Source organism: Oncorhynchus tshawytscha, linkage group LG26 (assembly GCF_018296145.1).
Source record: "Oncorhynchus tshawytscha isolate Ot180627B linkage group LG26, Otsh_v2.0, whole genome shotgun sequence".
Classification (NCBI taxonomy): Eukaryota; Metazoa; Chordata; class Actinopteri; order Salmoniformes; family Salmonidae; genus Oncorhynchus; species Oncorhynchus tshawytscha.
In genome coordinates, this window is record NC_056454.1 from 12533962 (window position 1) to 12553436 (window position 19475).

At 44.0% G+C, this 19475-nt stretch overlaps 1 protein-coding gene across 5 annotated transcripts in view; it reads left to right on the plus strand.

Moving 5' to 3' along the window:
• LOC112225179 (plakophilin-4) overlaps positions 1 to 19475 on the plus strand; it is a 113670-nt gene that overhangs the window by 23815 nt on the left and 70380 nt on the right. The window lies entirely within an intron of this gene.

A 19475-nucleotide genomic window follows, 5' to 3' on the forward strand; every position in this document is an offset into this window, starting at 1 on the left:
CAATCGCAAATGACGCGTTCTCCGCTGCGGAAATGTAGTATTTGTGAATTTTCAAAAATCGAGTCTGTTTTAAATCGAGTATGGTTTAAGAATGGTTTAAATGCCAGGATGTAATACTCATTTCGGCTCTTCATCTAGTAGAATTCGATGCACACTTTTTTCCACAATGCATTGGAAGAGTTGGGCTGCGAGTGACAGGCCCTAGCGCTCTTCAAGTAGCCAAACAATAGTGAAGCTTCTGTGGTGGTGTTCAAATGCAAGCTAAGTATTTTTTGTTCTCCTTAATCACGAGAATTGCACCGTAGGCTACATCTTTGAAAACAGAAGTCTTTTTTTAAAGCAGGTTTTTGTTTTATCATTGAAAAGTGTTTTTTGTTTTGTTCTCTTGGCCCTCGTCATCGCTTTTAAACTAAATCTTTCGATTTCTGAATGTGTCGGCACCGGAGATTCGGAATGTGGATACGATATTGATGTCATGTTTATCAGGCATTTTGATTTGAACATGTGGATTGTTTTAGTTTTATAGGCTACCTATTTAATTATTTAGTTAACGTATGTAACAGCACTTTGGTTTCATGAATAAATATGTTAAAATGGAACCAAATGATCTGTTTCTGTCTTCAGTCCTGTTTCAATAGGATAGATGGGCAAAATCAAATCAAATTGTATTTGTCACAAGAGAGTGTAAATTTGTCGGTCCTCCTTTTCCTGTAGTCCACAATCATCTTCTTTGTCTTGATCATGTTAAGGGAGAGGTTGTTATCCTGGCACCACACTGCCAGGTCTCTGACCTCCTCCCTATAGTCTGTCTCATTGTTGTCGGGGATCAGGCCTATCACTGTTGTGTTGTCAGCAAACTTAATGATGGTGTTGGAGGTGTGCTTGATCATGCAGTCATGAGTGAACAGGCAGTACAGGAGGGGACTGAGCACGCACCCCTGAGGGGCCCCCATGTTACGGATCAGCGTAGCAGATGTGTTGTTACCTACCCTTACCACCTGGGGACGGCCCTTCAGGAAGTCCAGGATCCAGTTGCAGAGGGAGGTGTTTAGTCCCAGGGTCGTGAGCTGAGTGATGAGCTTTGTGGGCACTATGGTGTTGAACGCTGAGCTGTAGTCAATGAATAGCATTCTCATCTAGGTATTCCTTTAGTCCAGGTGGAAAGAGCAGTGTGGAGTGCAATAGAGATTGCACCATCTGTGGATCTGTTGGAGCGGTATGCAAATTGGAGTGTGTCTAGGGTTTCTGGGATAATGGTTTTGATGTGAGCCATGACCAGCCTTTCAAAGCACTTCATGGCTACAGACGTGAGTGCTACGGGTCGGTAGTCATTTAGGCAGGTTACCTTAGTGTTCTTGGGCACAGGGACTATGGTGGCCTGCTTGAAACATGTTGGCTAAAGTATACAGTATAAATCAGATGTGATAGTTTGCCTATAACCAGCCTGAGTAGGCCTATAACTCCATTCCTATTCTCTTCAGAGTTTAGAGAAATTAATCAGTTACACAGGTGGGCCCAGGTGACAATAAATAAAATCAAAAGCTTACCTTAAAGAGTTCCAGTGTTGTGTTGGATAGTAATTGCCAGCTAGCTAACATTTGAGCCTGGTGTTTAAGTAGACTAAACTAGCTAGCTGCATTTGCTAGCAAAGTGAAAGTGAAAAAAAGCTCTCTCCCTCATTCTCTCTCTCTTTGAGTCATCTACTCATCACATTTTATGCACTTCAGTGCTAACTTGCTGTAGCTTATGCTTTCAGTACTAGATTCATTCGCTGATCCTTTGGGTGGACAACATGTCAGTTCATGCAGCAAGAGCTCTGATAGATTGGAGGACGTCCTCTGGAAGTTGTGTCCCTTTATAGAAGGGGTTGAGAACCATGAGCCTCCTAGGTTTTGTATGGAAGTCAATGTACACAGAAGAGGACAGAAGCTAGCTGCTAAAACATGGTGCTACCCTACAAAGTGCTGTTGAGGCAACTGTAGACCTTCATTGCAAAACAGTGTGTTTTAATCAATTGTTTGGTAACATGTGAATATATTTAGTATAGTTTCATTTAAAAATGATAACTTTTTGAATGTTTTACTATTTTTATGAAATTCACTTAGGATGATGGTCCTCCTCTTAGTACGCTAGTATGGGTATTCAGACATGGCCTCTCTCTAATATTTATTATCTTATTATAATTTAATTTAGCTGAGCGGGTGTTTTTGTATATAATCTAAGACCTACTTTCTTATCAATTACTTCTGAAGTGGAATTAAGCTGGAGACTGAAGGGAAGCCACAGAATGGCACTCAGCCAGTCAGCTTCTCATATTCTGTGAATTCAGCAAAACCCCCATGTTTTTTAATGCTTTTTCTGTCACATTAGCAAGGTTATCCCTGTGAACTGAGCGCTGGAGCGCTCTATTGTGGGCTTAAGACAATAACACAGTGAATCATCACAGTGAAACGTGAGCCTTTTTTTTTCTCAATGCGAAAGCTTAGGCTACCCTTAAGTTAGTAAAGGCAACATGGAAAATGTGGTAGAATATGCGAGAACAGAAGAAAAGTGTACTCCTACTCCCAATCTGATGTGCGGGGGAAAGCTGGCTGATTCAGAGTTATCCTCTACTATGGACGTTTTCCTGCATGGCCGAATGGGTCCAATATGCCCTGCAATAATGAAAGGCAGGAAAAGAGGAGGAAGTTGCTGTATGCGTTCATCCAGACTCCTCCTCTCGGCCTAGTTTACGACTTAATCACCTCAGCCTGGCCTGGCCTGGTTGACACTGGGTGTAACTAAGTCAACAACCCAAGAGGAATTCTTTAAGCTGTAATGTAGCCTAGCCTAGCCTAGCCATTCACAACGGGGACTATTTGGAGCTGCTGTCTGAATGCGTAAGCGTGCTTCAGTTCGGCTGGTGCCTAGACAGACTTAACAAATGTGCTCGCATACTCCCTTAAAAGACCTTCACTTTAAGACCTCGCATACTCCCTTAAAAGACCTTCACTTTAAGACCTCGCATACTCCCTTAAAAGACCTTCACTTTAAGACCTCGCATACTCCCTTAAAAGACCTTCACTTTAAGACCTCGCATACTCCCTTAAAAGACCTTCACTTTAAGACCTTGCATACTCCCTTAAAAGACCTTCACTTTAAGACCTCGCATACTCCCTTAAAAGACCTTCACTTTAATTATGTGTAAAAAGCGGCAATATTAATGCCCATAATGTTGAAATGGATGTTTGACGAGAATAAATACTTTTGGTCATGAAGTATATATGCATGCATGCATGTATGTATGTATGTATGTATGTATGTATGTATGTATGTATGTATGTATGTATGTATGTATGTATGTATGTATGTATGTATGTATGTATGTATGTATGTATGTATGTATGTATGTACGTATGTACGTATGTATGTATGTATGTGTGTTTGTATATAAAGAGACGGATCTAGATTCAAATATCTCTGTCTAAAAAACATACCCCCCTCTGAGTTGTAAAGTGTAAAGACAACAGCTCTCCCACACCACATGTCCCTGCAATAATTATCTTAATACCAGTAGACAGTGATTTAGATGAGAAGCTCCTGTAAGGGTTGTGGTGCCATTCACAGCAGACAAGGAGGCAGTTGAGCTGAGCATGCATTATGATGATCCCTCCCTCCCTCTCAATTCAAGGGGCTTTATTGGCATGAGAAACATATGTTAACTTTGCCAAAGCAAGTGAAGTAGATAATATACAAAAGTGAAATAAACAAACAAAATGAACTGTAAACATCACACTCACAGAAGTTCTCGCTCTCTCTCTCTCTCTCTCTCTCTCTTCTCTCTCTCTCTTTTCTCTCTCTCTCTCTCTCTCTCTCTCTCTCTCTCTCTCTCTCTCTCTTCTCTCTCTCTCTTTTCCCTCTCTCTCTTTTCCCTGACCGCTAAACCCAACCCTTAACCTAACTCTAACCGTAACCCTAACCCTGAACCTAACCCCAAAGCCTAAAAAAGCCTTTTCCTTGTGGGGACCGGTGTAATGGCCCCACAATTGTCCTTGTTTTACTATCGTTGTGAGGACTTCCGGTCCCCACAAGGATAGTAAATCCAAACCACACACACACACACACACAGAATTTCCTCTGCAGCTGGTATGTGGTGTAGTAAAGCACTGCTCGGGGGGGGGGTGGCTTTAAATGTGACGGCCTCTTTAAGCAACGAAAAGCAAACCGAAATATGGCCCTCTTGAGATCACAATGCAATGCTTCCTCCATCCTCCATTCTGGCAGACTAATCCAAGTGACCTCTGTGTGGACCTGTGTTTCTTGGAGCTGGAGAAGTCAAAGAAATACAATCATTTGGCCGTTGACTAAAAGGCAGGCTTTGACCTTTTTTGTGGAATCTCTACATCTGCTGCTGGGAAAAAAGCAGGAGTTAGGTTCAAATTGCCATGATGGCAGAAGCCGTTCCACCACTGCGGAGGAACTAAGGCCTCTAAATACAATCGACTAGTAAGCTAGCAACCTCTGGCCTTAACTCCTCGTTCTTTTTTTCTCACCTACCGCTGTGACAGGCCAGGAGAAATCTGAAAGCATTCCCGCCTCGATTATAGCCATAAAAGAAATGGAAGCCCTTCTTGGAGCAATTATCCTATGGGACCGGAGAGTGAGAAAGGGAGAGATAGACAGATAGAGAGAACAGAGCAGTGGCTGCAGCCTGCGGGCTGTTTCACTGGGCTGTTCAGCAGGAGCCTGATGTCACTGCAGTGGCTGACTGACTGGCAGAACGGAGGGCAGATAATCTGCTGCCAACGTGACATGATGGAGGGGGGCAGTGTGTACTGGGCTGACCCTGGCACACTCAGGTCTGTCTGTCTGTCTGTTTCAACCCAGCCCAGGGACAACCCTCTCCTTTCCTCCGTCTCTCCTTCACAGTCCTCCTCATCAGTGTCATCAGTAGTAGGCAGGAAGGCATCAATAGCAGCGTGACAAAAACCAGGTACCAGTGCGACTGCGACTAGAGCTGTTGCGGGGACTGTATTACCCCCACACCAGCGGTCGCGAGTCATGAAGGCAGTCATATTCCACGTGACCGTTTAGTCACGGTAATTGGGCTTCTCCAAGCTCTGATGCTGCTGATGGTCATTAGAAGCTTACCAAACTTGCTAACTGCCTGGTACTCAGCATTCCGTTGTCCCTATAATCACACTGACAATCAATGCAAATGTGATCAAAAATTGAATCAAACACTCCATGAGAGCCCATGTGCTCATGTTGCGCAACATTTCTATAGGCTATGCAATTAGTGATGGCCTCTATTAAAAAGAGGAGGATCCCATCAGCTTTCTATAGGCTAGGCTTACTATATTTATTTCTCAACTTTCCTAATATAAAGCACATTGCCTATCTTTACAACAGGAGTATAGCCTACCTGGCTGGCATGAAAATTAACCACAGGAAAAGTGTCCTCCATTCACTATTTAAGTGCATTAAGACCATAGATAACGTGTATTTTTTTCCCCTGCCCTTATTTGCTTATTCTCTCGACAGCACAGAGCCCAGACTCTCCCACCAACGAGTACTGATGTAGGCTGAACTAACACTGCAGGTCGGCTTACTTACATCCCTTTATTCACTGCAATAGCAGTATAATGGCAGGATCGAACGTTTCTACATTGCTCTCCTCATAGAGAGACCGTGCCTGGAGCCACATTTTGGAAAATACTTAGCTATCGAGCTACCAGAGGAAATGTATGTTTGTGAGGCCCAGATGAATGGCAGTCCGAAAGGAAGAAATTATTGCCCTTCTTTGGCAGTGTTTGGATCTTTGTTGTGTCCTAAAATACACACAGATTGGCTTTTGTGTTGCTTTCATTCAGCTGCAGAAGGCATCATCAGCAACAGCAACAGCAGCAGATCATAAGAGCAGCAGCTTTTGTGGTACAGCCAGCCAGGCAGAACAACACAACGGCACAGCAGCCCTCTACGATCAGGCTGTTTTATGTGAGCTTGGAGGATATTGTATGCATCCCAAATGGCACCCTATTCCCTATGTAGTGCACTCATTTTGACTAGAGCCCTACGGGTGCTCAAACGTAGTGCACTCCTTAAGGAATAGGGTGCCATTTGGGATGTAGACACCGTCTTCTGATGTGTAGCTTACAAAACCACCTCATCTGCAGTACAGTCTACAGAGAATCATGTGGGTTTTGGAGAGAGACCAACGATCCAAATTTGTGGTCCAATCTCTGTCTGTTCATTTCTCTGTGATAAAACGACCATTGATAAGATGCAAAATAAGATTAGAGGAATCTTCTTTTGTTCTCGCCCTCTCGCCTACCGCGTCCCAAATGGTACCCTATTCCCTTCATAATGTAGATACTACTTTTGACCAGAGCCCATAGGGCCCTGGTCAAACATAGTGCACCAGTAGGGAATAGGGTACCATTTGGGACGAAGCCTCTGTTTCTTCTCTCTCAGACAGCCTCCGTGCCAGGCGCTGGCTGTCACTTCAGCAGACACACAGATGACAGCCTCTTTAATGGCATTTTAATGATCTAGCCCAAGATGCAACTCCACGTTCATGTTTCCGATGCAGAGAGGAAAACGTCCTTCCTCTTCGTCCATCCTCTTATCTGTGTCACAGATAGGGCTGTTGCGGTGACCGTATTACCGCCACACTTTCGGTCACGAATCATGAAGGCATGATTAGTTTGTGTGTGTGTTCCCAAACAAGAACAAGTTGCACTCTGGTCCTCTGTAGACCTCCACAAGTCTGGTTCATCCTTGGGTGCAATTTCCAAACACCTGAAGGTACCACGTTCATCTGTACAAACAATAGTATGCAAATATAAACACCATGGGACCACACAGCCGTCATACCGCTCAGGAAGGAAACGTGTTCTGTCTCCTAGAGATGAACGTACTTTGGTGCAAAAAGTGCAAATCAATCCCAGACAACAGCAAAGGACCTTGTGAAGATGCTGGAGGAAACAGGTACAAAAGTATCTATATCCACAGTAACACGAGTGTTATATATCGACATAACCTGAAAGGCCGCTCAGCAAGGAAGAAGCCACTGCTCCAAAACTCCCATAAAAAAGCCAGACTACGGGTTGCAACTGCGCATGGGAATCAACTGCACAAGATCAACTGCACAATATCATACTTTTTGGAGAAATGTCCTCTGGTCTGATGAAACAAAAATAGAACTGTTTGGTCATAATGACCATAATAATGTTTGGAGGAAAATTGGGGAGGCTTGCAAGCCAAAGAACACCATCACAACCGTGAAGCACGGGGGTGGCAGTATCATGTTGTGAGGGTGCTTTGCTGCAGGAGGGACTGGTGCACTTCACAAAATAGATGGCATCATGAGGAGGGAAATTATGTGGATATATTGAAGCAACATCTGAAGACATCAGTCTGGAAGTTAAAGCTTGGTCGAAAATGGGTCTTCCAAATGGACAATGACCCCAAGCATCCTTCCAAAGTTGTGACAAAATGGCTTAAGGACAACAAAGTCAAGGTATTGGAGTGGACATCACAAAGCCCGGACCTCAATCCTATAGAAAATTTGTGGGCAGAACTGAAAAAGCGTGTGCGAGCAAGGAGGCCTACAAACCTGACTACGTTACACCAGAGTCAGGAGGAATGGGCCAAAATTCACCCAACTTATTGTGGGAAGCTTGTGGAAGGCTACTCGAAACGTTTGACCCAAGTGAAAGAATTTAAAGCCAATGCTACCAAATACTAATTGAGTGTATGTAAACTTCTGACCCACTGGGAATGTGATGAAAGAAATAAAAGCTGAAATAAATCATTCTCTCTCCTATTATTCTGACATTTCACATTCTTAAAATAAAGTGGTGATCCAAACTCTACTAGGATTAAATGTCAGGAATTGTGAAAAACTGAGTTTAAATGTATTTGGCTAAGGTGTATGTAAACTTCTGACTTCAACTGTATATACAGGGAGTACCAGTACCAGATCAATGTGCAGAGGTACCAGGTACTTGAGGTAGATATGTACATGAAGGCATCATAATAGATGAGAGTAAAATAAAGAACGGAGTAGCAGCAGCATATGACGATTGTAAAAGTGTGTGTGAGTGTGCACGTGTGTTTGTGTTTGTCACAACCTGACCGTAGAGAGCGTTTTATGTCTCTATTTTGGTTTGGTCAGGGTGTGATTTGGGTGGGCAGTCTATGTTCTATGATTTTCTATTTCTATGTGTTTGGCCGGGTGTGGTTCTCAATCAGAGGCAGCTGTCTATCGTTGTCTCTGACTGAGAACCATACTTAGGTAGTGGAAGATACTTAGGTAGTCAGTACAGATAGCTTGTTCATTCATTGACTATTTAGCAGTCTTATGGCTTAGGGGTAGAAGCTCTCTCGGAGTCTGTTGTTCCGAGGTCCGGTGCGCCGGTACCATTTGCCTGGACGGTAAGCAGAGGGAACAGTCTATGGCTTGGGTGGCTGATATCATGGTCCAGGGAGCTGTCTGCTAGTAATCTAAGTGAACGTCTTCATGTGAGAAGCTAGAGCTCTGAGGATCATATGTACAGTGTATAGATGACCTTGAATGCCATGCTTCACATAGACTGTCATCAGAGAGGTCATCAGAGAGGTCGGTTGACACAATGTCAACAGAGATTTGTTTTCTATATGTGAAAATACTGAAACGGAATGTGAGGAATTTGCCTGGCTACCCATCCACATCACTCCAGCCATACGCCACGCCCACAAAAGTTTCTTCTCCACTCTCTCGCCTCCCTCCCCGATGATTTCTAGAATGCGAAAACATTCTGACTGTTCTGATTGGTCCCAGAAACCGATGGGTTGGGCCAGATAATGACATGATACTTGATTACTTGATACTCTGATTTGTTAGAGACGATCCAATCCCTAACTAATTTGTTTTCGTACAACGCCCTTCGTTTTGGAATCGCAGAAACGACTTCTAGGGTGTCAGTTTCAGACTGAATGTATGTAGCGATCGATAGAGCAGCGGAATTAAATTCAGGGCGAGTCGTCAGGCAAGTGATGAATAGCATTCCATGAAATGTTATGATATTCTTCATATTACTTGAGGTTTTTAGATGAAGTTACTAAGACCTTTTAAGTAGTGTTGTAGGAGGCCTTGAAATCAGTTCTCTTGTTCAGTGCTTAGATGTTCTTGTTCACTTTGCTAGCATAGTGTTATGCATATTGCTTACAAATGTCTGTCACTACTGCAGCCTGTACATTCTTCCTCTCAAAATCAGAGTTTTGTCCCAAGGTGACTTTGTGTAGCAGTGATTTCCAGTGAGTAATAATGCTGTCTGTCTGTTTTTCTCCCTCTCCCTCTCTCTCTCTCTCGCTCTCTCTCCCTCTCCTCTCTCTCCCTCACTCTCTCTCTCGCTCTCTCTCTCGCTCTCCCTCTCTCTCACGCTCTCTCTCCCTCTCCTCTCTCTCCCTCTCCCCCACTTTCTCTCTTGTTCTCTCTCTCGCTCGCTCTCCCTCTCTCTCTTTCTCCCTCTCTCCTCTCTCTCTCTTCCTCTCACCTCTCTCTCGTTCTCTCTTTCTCTCTTTCTTTCTTTCGGTCTGCCTTTCTCTCTCTCTCTCTCTCTCTCTCTCTATATATATATATATATATATATATATATATATCCCTCCAACATTCAGCTATGTCGTGGGCCTCATTAGAATACGCTAGCAGCCGCACACTGCTGCTGCTAGAGAGCAGAACTGTCAAGCCCCATTGCCACTTAATGAACAAATATGTTTCCAGAGGATTTCTCTCAACCCCCGGTCAAGAAAAAAGCCATCTGCCTTCGTTACGTAAAATGTCCCTAAGCATCCATAATGGAACTGCAGTCCTTTCGGATGACACGCGTCCGTGCCCTCTTCCTGCAGCGCCTGGATCAGATCTGAACCCAGTTTGAGCCCCAAATGGCACCCTATTCCCTGTATAGTTCACTACTTTTGAGCCCTATGGGACACTGAGTGCTGCTGGGCCAGTGCAGCATCAAATAGAGACAGTGAGGAAGTGAGAAATAGAAGTCAGATAAGATCTCTAGTCTTAATTAAGATTTGGACATTTTCTGGTGCCGGGGCCGGAGCACAGATTGCTGTGATATAACTCACTGTTCCTGTCTGTCTGCTGTATGTGAGTTGAACGTTTTATTAGTCATATGTACAGGATATCAACTCAATGTTTACTTGCAAGTTCATTTTCGACATTGCAATAATAGGAAATAATAAACTATGAAAATACGAACATAGATTAAATGGCTCAGGAGAATAGAATAAACAATTTAGCATAAGTATAATTAAAAACCTTTTAGGGTCACACAGAGTGCTTCTAGGTAGTCTTAAACACGTCTACTTTGAAGCAAAAGTATACATCTCGCACACATGGTTATGGGCTTAAAGAAAGAAGATACCTATACCATGTCAGATATAGAGTTGACATGTTTTCCATTTTGAATTTGCATCCCAATATTGCACTTTAAATACATCACAGAAGATTGAAATATAACAAAAAACGTTTTTCTTATAACTAGGGAAATTGTGTCACTTCTCTTGCGTTCCGTGCAAGCAGTCAAGGTATATGCAGCAGTTTGGGCCGCCTGGCTTGTTGCGAACTGTGTGAAGTCTATTTATTCCTAACAAAGACCGTAATTAATTTGCCAGAATTGTACATAATTATGACATAACATTGAAGGTTGTACAATGTAACAGCAATATTTAGACTTAGGGATTCCACCCGTTAGATAAAATGCGGAACGGTTCTGTATTTCACTGAAAGAATAAACTTTTTGTTTTTGAAATGATAGTTTGTGGAATCGACCATATTATTAATGACCAAAGGCACGTATTTCTGTGTTTTGTTATGTTATAATTAAGTCTATGATTTGATATTTGATAGAGCAGTCTGACTGGGCAATGGTAGGCAGCAGCAGGCTTGTAAGCAGTCATTCAAACAGCACTTGCGTGCGTTTTGCCAGAAACTCTTCGCTGTGCTTCAAGCATTGAGCTGTTTATGACTTCAAGCCTATCAATTCCCGAGATTAGGCTGGTGTAACCGATGTGAAATGGCTAGCTAGTTAGCGGGGTGCGCGCTAATAGCGTTTCAAACGTCACTCGCTCTGAGACTTGGAGGAGTTGTTCCCCTTGCTCTGCAAGGGCCGCGGCTTTTGTGGAGCGATGGGTAAAGATGCTTCGAGGGTGGTTGTTGTCGATGTGTTCCTGCTTCGAGCCCAGGTAGGGGCGAGGAGAGGGACGGAAGCTATACTGTTACACTGGCAATACTAAAGTGCCTATAAGAACATCCAATAGTCAAAGGTATAGGAATGGTATAGAGAGAAAGAGAGAAATAGTCCTATAATTCCTATAATAACTACAACATAAAACTTCTTACCTGGGAATATTGAAGACTCATGTTAAAAGGAACCACCAGCTTTCATATGTTCTCATGTTCTGAGCAAGGACCTTAAACGTTAGCTTTCTTACATGGCACATATTGCACTTTTACTTTCTTCTCCAACGCTTTGTTTTTGCATTATTTAAACCAAATTGAACACGTTTCATTATTTATTTGAGGCTAAATTGATTTTATTTATATATTATATTAAGTTAGGATAAGTGTTGTTGTAATTGTCATTATAACAAATAAAAAATATAAAAAAATGTCAGATTAATCGGTATCGGCTTTTTTGGTCCTCCAATAATTGGTATCGTTATCGGCGTTGAAAAATCATAATCGGTTCACCTCTAATTCAGACCCCTTGACTTTTTCCAAATGTTCTTACGTTACAGCCTTATTCTAAAACGATTAAAAACATTTTCTTGCTCATCAATCTACACACAATACCCCAGAATGAAACAGCAAAAAGGTTTTTCCCCCCCACAAATGTATTAAAAATAAAAAACTGAAATACCTTATTTACATATGTGTTCAGACACTTTGCTATGAAACTCGAAATTGAGCTCAGGTGCATCCTGTTTCCATTGATCATCTTTGAGATGTTTCTACAACTTGATTGGAGTCCAGCTATGGTAAATTCAATTGATTGGACATGATTTGGAAAGCACACACCTGTCTATATAAAGGTCCTACAGTTGACAGTGCATGTCAGAGAGAAAAACCAAGCCTTGAGGTCGAAGGAATTGTCCGTAGAGCTCCCAGACAGGATTGTGTCGAGGCACAGATCTCGGGAAGGGTACAAAAACATTTCTGCAGCATTGAAGGTCCCCAAGGGGCGGTCCCCAAGGGGCGGCAGGTAGCCTAGTGGTTAGAGCTTTGGGGCAGATCGAATCCCCGAGCTGACAAGGTAAACATCTGTCGTTCTGACCCTGAACGAGGCAGTTAACCCACTGTTCCCAGGCAGGCTGTCATTGTAAATAAGAATGTGTTCTTAACTGACAAGCCTAGTTAAATAAAGGTAATATAAAAATATATATATATTTTAAAAATTACACAGTTGCCTCCATCATTCTGAAATGGAAGACGTTCGGAACCACCAAGACTGCCTGGCCAAACTAAGCAATCGGGGGAGAAGGGCCTTGGTCAGGGAGGTGACTAAGAACCCGATGGTCACTCTGACAGAGCTCCAGTTCCTCTGTGGAGATGGGAGAACCTTCCAGAAGGACAACCACCTCTGCAGCGCTCTGGTAATCAGGCCATTATGGTAGGGTGGCCAGACAAAAGCCACTCCTCAATAAAACGCACATGACAGCCACTTGGAGTTTGCCTAAAGACTCTCAGACCATGACAAACAAGATTCTCTGGTCTGATGAAACCAAGATTGAAATCTTTGGCCTGAATGCGAAGCATCACGTCTGGAGGAAACCTGGCACCATCCCTACGGTGAAGCATGATGGTGGCTGCATCATGTTGTGCGGATGTTTTTCAGCGGCAGGGACTGGGAGACTAATCAGGATCGAGGGAAAGATGAATGGTGCAAAGTACAGAGAGATCCTTGATGAAAATCTGCTCCAGAGTGCTCAGGACCTCAGACTGGGGCTATGGTTCACCTTCCAACAAGATAATGACCCTAAGCACACAGCGAAGATAACGCAGGAGTGGCTTCGGGACAAGTCTCTGAATGTCCTTCAGTGGCCCAGCCAGAGCCCGATCGAACATCTCTGGAGAGACCTGAAAATTGCTGTGCAGCGACACTCCCCATCCAACCTGACAGAACTTGTGCTTCCACAAAGTACTGAGTAAATGGTCTGAATCCTATGTAAATGTGATATTTAGATTTTTTTTTAAACATTTTTTTAAATTCCCTACAGCAAAAAACTGTTTTGACTTTGTCATTAGGTGGTATTGTGTGTAGATCGATGGGGGAGGGGGAAGAATTGCAATCAATTTTAGAGTAAGGCTGTAACGTAACAAAAAGTGGAAAAAGCCACGGGCTCTGAATACTTTCTGAAAACTCTGTACCTCACCATTCCTGTCTATCTGCTATATATGTGTGTGGGAGAGGAAGTGCCGAGTCGACAGCAGGAAATGGACATCTATTTCACTCACCTCCGCATCATGGCTTCTCAATTGCTCACTTCGCTGTATTCGCTGACAGGCTGGTCGTGGTGTCGTCAGTACTGTACCACAAGTCGGGTAGGAGACATGTTGAAGAAAGGGACTGCCTTTGTTCCCACACTGAAAGGTCTAGTATTAGTCTATTATTAATTCACTAGTAGTCTACTACTAGTCACTTCCAGGTGAAACTAATGCCAATGGACTTCCTTTGTAATTCCAACACGTTGATTGTTGTAGAACAGGCCTATTAACAACCCCCTGCTGTGCTGTTGCAGATTGGTATTGTTTTCTTGTGTCAGCATGTTGATGATTCATATTGCTACTGTTGTTTGTCTCTGAGCAGGGATCATCCATTTGAGAAGGGGGCTCTGGAAAATGTTCACAAACCCCATGATGACGATGATTCTAATGATATTCATCTATCATGGCAATTGTGGGAGAAAAGTGTGAAGTACAGTAGGATTAGAACTAGTTCTACTATGTCGTTTTTCACGTGGTCCCAGACCTCGCAAAAAAACTCCCAAGAAAAGCATTCGCTGTTTTCCGTCACAATAGCCATCATGCTCCAAAAAACATTAGAAATGCATGAAAGTGCCGCCTGAAAATATATTGAAATCCTTCGCTGCTCGGGGATGGTAAAATTGCAGATGTCGTATGTTGTCATTTTATTGTCTCTATCTCCTATGGTTGAGCAGAGCGTGAGGACGTGTCTAGGAGAGGGACATGCCACCTCTGGCTCTGCCTGTCATTGGGCCTCCTCAATTCATTCCAATTCCAACTTTATTGTTCCGGTTGGGTAATTCATTGTGCAGCCAGGAATATGGAAGATACAACAAGTCCAGTTGAAGTCAGAAGTTTACATACACCTTAGCCAAATACATTTAAACTCTGTTTTTCACAATTCCTGACATTTAATCTTCGTAAAAATTCCCTGTCTTAGGTCAGTTAGGATCACCACTTTATTTTAAGAATGTGAAATGTCAGAATAATAGTAGAGAGAATGATTTATTTCATATTTTATTTCTTTCATCACATTCCCAGTGTCCCACTGGGCCTTCCACAAGCTTCCCACAATAATTTGGTGAATTTTGGCCCATTGCTCCTGACAGTCAGGTTTGTAGGCCTCCTTCCTCGCACACGCCTTTTCAGTTCTGCAGCAAATTTTCTATAGGATTGAAGTCAGGGCTTTGTGATGGCTATTCCAATACCTTGACTTTGTTGTCCTTAAGGCATTTTGCCACTACTTTGGAAGTATGATTGGGGTCATTGTCCATTTGGAAGACCCATTTGCGACCAAGCTTTAACTTCCTGACTGATGTCTTCAGATGTTGCTTCAATATATCCACATAATATTCCATCCTCATTATTGCCATCTATTTTGTGAAGTGCACCAGTCCCTCCTGCAGCAAAGCACCCCCACAACATGATGCTGCCACCCCTGTGCTTCACGGTTGGGGTGGTGTTTTTCGGCTTGCAAGTCTCCCCCTTTTTCCTCCAAACAGTTCTATTTTTGTCTCATCAGACCAGAAGACATTTCTCCAAAAAAGTACAATCTTTGTCCCCATGTGCAGTTTCAAACCGTAGTCTGGCTTTTTTATGGCAGTTTTGGAGCAGTGGCTTCTTCCTTGCTGAGCGGCCTTTCAGGTTATGTCGATATTGGACTCGTTTTACTGTGGATTTTAATACTTTTGAACCTGTTTCCTCCAGCATCTTCACTAGGTCCTTTGCTGTTGTCTGGGATTGATTTGCCCATTTCGCACCAAAGTACGTTCATCTCTAGGACACAGAATGCATCTCCTTCCCGAGCGGTATGATTGCTGCATGGTCCCATGATGTTTATACTTGCGTACTATTGTTTGTATAGATGAACGTGGTACCTTCAGGCGTTTGGAAATTGCTCCCACGGATGAACCAGACTTGTGGAGGTCTCAATTTTTTAATGAGATCTTGGCTGATTTCTTTTGATTTTCCCATGATGTCAAGCAAAGAGGCACTGTGTTTGAAGTTAGGCCTTGAAATACATCCACAGGTACACCTCCAATTGACTCAAATTATGCCAATTAGCCTATCAGAAGCTTCTAAAGCCATGACATAATTTTCTGGAGTTTTCCAAGCTGTTTAAAGGCACAGTCAACTTAGTGTATGTAAACTTCTGACCCACTGGAATTGTGATACAGTGAATTATAAGTGAAATAATCTGTCTGTAAACAATTGTTGGAAAAATTACTTGTGTCATGCACAAAGCAGATGTCCTAACCGACTTGCCAAAACTATAGTTTGTTAACAAGAAATTTGTGGAGTGGTTGAAAAACGAGTTTTAATGACTCCAACCTAAGTCCATGTAAACTTCTGACTTAAACTGTAAGTGCAATAGATATGTAAGGAGAGTGGAATACAAGTGTTAAAAAAGATCCACCAAACAGTGACGTGGTGTGAGGAGGAGGATGCTTGGTGCGCATCTGGGACAGGACATGAGGAGCCTACTGTTGAACACTGGACCTAGACTATCCCCTCATATTTTCATATGGTCCTTTGCAGCTAAATTGGTAGAGCATGGCTCTTGTAATGCCAAGGTAGTGGGTTCAATTCCCGGGACTACCCATAAGTACAATGTATGCACACTTGACTATAAGTCCCTTTGGATAAAAGCATCTGGTTAAATGACATCTACTATTACATTTGCATGCTCTGGCTGAGATATTTGTTATCTCGGCTTAAGGGCGTGATTACTACGTCGGAGCTGATGTTTGAGAGCCGACAAAGAGTGTTCCAAAAAAAAACATGCTTCTTCTGGCCCAAGGCGGCCAAGCCAAGGTCACCCAAACTAGCCCACTGAACATGATGGCTCAATCATGCCCAATCAGGCCATGAGGAGAGGAGAGCCTGTTGGAGTGGAAGTGATCAACAGCTTCTAATCAGAGCCCGATACCTCTATATACTGTATGACTCTGCTACTAAAAAATACACTGACACAGCGGATCCTATATAACGTTGGCGTGACCTCACTGTGCCTGGCCTATAGGGCCAAAGACTGGTCTGCTTCTCTTCCTCTCTGGTATGAAGTTACAATGCCACTGTTGCAGTCTTTCTCATTCTTTATTGCGGTGTTGAACGTGTTTCCTAAACTACCGAACTCTTCAATTCCTACTTGTTCTATTTTGTAGACTTTCATTTTCAGCGGAGAAAATGTCATTTACGGGGCTTTAGGAAAAATGTTGCGAGAGGCCCTCCGTTGTCTTATCACGAGTGCGTCCCAAATGGCCGGTGTTAAATGTAGTGCACTTCAAAGTTATAAAGGGACCCCAAAATGGGATTTGCTGGATAAATAAAGGTAAAAAAATCAAATAAAATAGGGGGCTATTTTAGGACGCAGCCCATCATGTCAAGTGTAGACCTGTAGGTGGAGTGAGAGGCTGTGCTGAGGCTGCACGACAGGACAGAGTAGAGTAGAGGCCAACGCTTGAAGCTTTGAGCTGAGTCTACCAGAGTCACTGTCCATTTATGCCTCTGCATGGGGTCATGCAACCCGGGGCGTGGTGGTATGTCATCGGTTTGTACTAGGCCCTATGAAGTAGGACAGGCCGAGACAGAGGGGGACAGGATCTGATTCAGCGCTGGGTGACAGGGCAGTCAGGCCCGAGGACTGACACTCATTGTCATGCCAAACAATGAGCAGAGCTTAAGCAGAGCAAAGCGCATGTTGGTACAGGACGACCAGCCTTCATTGTCTCCAACCCTCCTTCCACTAAGCCTGGCACCGGCCGAAGGGGGGGGGGCTCTCTCGCCGCTGACATGGGCTAGATAAACACGGGCCTTGTTTAATGGTCGTTACCGCGGCCTTCGTCCTGACGCGTCGCATCATTAAACTGAATAGATGTGTCCCATTTTGTGTTTCACCGACTCTGCAAACTCAATGAATTATACATGGGGACCAGAGCAGAGCCGGTCTATTTGAGGCTGTAATGGACGCGCCACTTAGGCTGTGTTGTCTTTGTTCTTGTTTCATTAGGTTGCTGCCTGTAGCGACAAGCACAGATGTAGGATCTTAATTTGAACCAGTTTGCTACACCGGAAAATAATCCTGCATCACCAGGAAATGTGAATTAATGGACGTTTTTGTAGGGGTTGGTACGTTTGTTTCGTAAGAGAAAATCCATTCTTAAATTTCAAAGTGGAAATTACAAACCTTAGAGGCCTTTTTAAACCTCAGGTACACTACACATTTAAATGTAAAGTTCTCCTGCAAAAAGGGTGATCAAATTACGATCCTACATCTGTAACAGCCAGGTGTGAGAAGATAATAATGAATGTATTGGATCCACATTTGTCGCGGGCTTCATACGGCTCGTGATGACCTATGGAAATTCCTGTTGAAATGTATGAGAGAGAGGTAAAAGTCATAAAATATGTTTTCTGTTTTGCGTCATAGGCTAATAAAGGACAAGGAGAGGGACATTGAGGACGACGTCTTAATAATATTGATGGCCACCTGAGAGAGGAAAAAAACTAGCAGATGCAAGAGGGGAGGATTGTTTGCTGCAGGGTGGAGACGGAGAGGCTAGCTAGCTCTGCTTCGTACAGGAAGCTCTGACTCTCCTCCATGCAGGCAGGCGTTCCACAGTGGAGGCGGGCTTGGGGTACAGAGCGTGGGTAGGACAGGCTTGGGGTACAGAGCGTGGGTAGGGAAGGCTTGGGGTACAGAGCGTGGGTAGGGCAGGCTTGGGGTACAGAGCGTGGGTAGGGCAGGCTTGGGGTACAGAGCGTGGGTAGGACAGGCTTGGGGTACAGAGCGTGGGTAGGACAGGCTTGGGGTACAGAGCGTGGGTAGGGCAGGCTTGGGGTACAGAGCGTGGGTAGGACAGGCTTGGGGTACAGAGCGTGGGTAGGACAGGCTTGGGGTACAGAGTGTGGGTAGGACAGGCTTGGGGTACAGAGTGTGGGTAGGACAGGCTTGGGGTACAGAGTGTGGGTAGGACAGGCTTGGGGTACAGAGTGTGGGTAGGACATGCTTGGGGTAGAGGGTGGGTAGGACAGGCTTGGGGTACAGAGTGTGGGTAGGACAGGCTTGGGGTACAGAGTGTGTGTAGGACAGGCTTGGGGTACAGAGTGTGTGTAGGACAGTCTTGGGGTACAGAGTCTGGGTAGGACAGGCTTGGGGTACAGAGCGTGGGTAGGACAGGCTTGGGGTACAGAGCGTGGGTAGGACAGGCTTGGGGTACAGAGTGTGGGTAGGACAGGCTTGGGGTACAGAGTGTGGGTAGGACAGGCTTGGGGTACAGAGTGTGGGTAGGACAGGCTTGGGGTACAGAGTGTGGGTAGGACAGGCTTGGGGTAGAGGGTGGGTAGGACAGGCTTGGGGTACAGAGTGTGAAACCTGCTGCATTGGAGTTATTCTGCAACACTGTTTGGTAGGCTTGGGGTACAGAGTGTGCATTATCTGTAGAGACAGGCATTCAAGGGGTCAAACAGAGGCAAATAAATGGTGAACCAACCATGTTCATGACATAAGACACCCATTTCTTTGGACAGTACATCTTCAGAATGTGTGATTTTGTTTTTCTGGGGTACAGAGTCTGGGTAGGACAGGCTTGGGGAAACAGAGGCTGTGGAACTAAAGCCTATCTGTGTTATTTTCTTCCTGGAAGGGGACAGGCTAGGGGTCAAAAGTAGCAGTACAGATGTAGGATCCTCATTTGATCAGTCTTTTGTTGCTGAGAATTTTGCAGGGTACAGATGTGTTTAAAAGGGTAAAGGTCATTTCCACAGGCTTGGGGCCTCCCAAAAAAAAGTTAATTATAATCCACATTATTTTCCTGCTGTAGGAAACTGGCTCCAATTAAGGACATAGGGAATAGGCTTGGGGCACCGTTATCTGTGTGGGTCTCAAAAAGAAAGGCTTGGATTCTGGCGGGGTGATGCCAGAGTGTGGGTCTATTTGGACAGGCGTTTGGGGCACTCTTTATCAGTTACTCTG